Source organism: Odontomachus brunneus, unplaced genomic scaffold (assembly GCF_010583005.1).
Source record: "Odontomachus brunneus isolate Ranch 3 - 2012 unplaced genomic scaffold, Obru_v1 Obru_scaffold_340, whole genome shotgun sequence".
Classification (NCBI taxonomy): domain Eukaryota; kingdom Metazoa; phylum Arthropoda; class Insecta; order Hymenoptera; family Formicidae; genus Odontomachus; species Odontomachus brunneus.
This window is the reverse complement of record NW_022639790.1, coordinates 73,087-73,528: the sequence shown is the minus strand read 5'-3', so window position 1 is coordinate 73,528 and position 442 is coordinate 73,087.

The following is a 442-nucleotide window of genomic DNA, read 5'->3' as shown; positions in this document are numbered from 1 at the left end:
TTATCCTGGAGGAATTCCTTATCCAAGCTCTGATGCGTTAAATCAAAGGGACGATTTCCAGATTCCCCATGATTCTTCAAATAATATCCAGTGCGAAATCCGAGAGGGAAGTTTCCAAACCTCTCTAAGCAAAAGGGGTACGTTTCCTATTCCCCAAAGTTCTTCGAACCAGATAAGTAAAGAATTCGAGGCAATGTCCCAAGCCTCATGTAAAGATTCAAGGTCAAGAAATCCAAATAATGATTCACAGAATTATTGTAAAAAGTTAATTGGAAATTCAGAGGAAAGTTTCCAACCTCCTCATCCTGATTTGAGAAGTTCTAACCAAGGGGTCGATTTCCAGTTACCCCATTTATTCTATAAAGAAAACGCGAATATAAAACAAGGAGAAAATTTGCAAACTCCTATTGAATCAATAAAACAGAAATTGACAGAAAAAAGT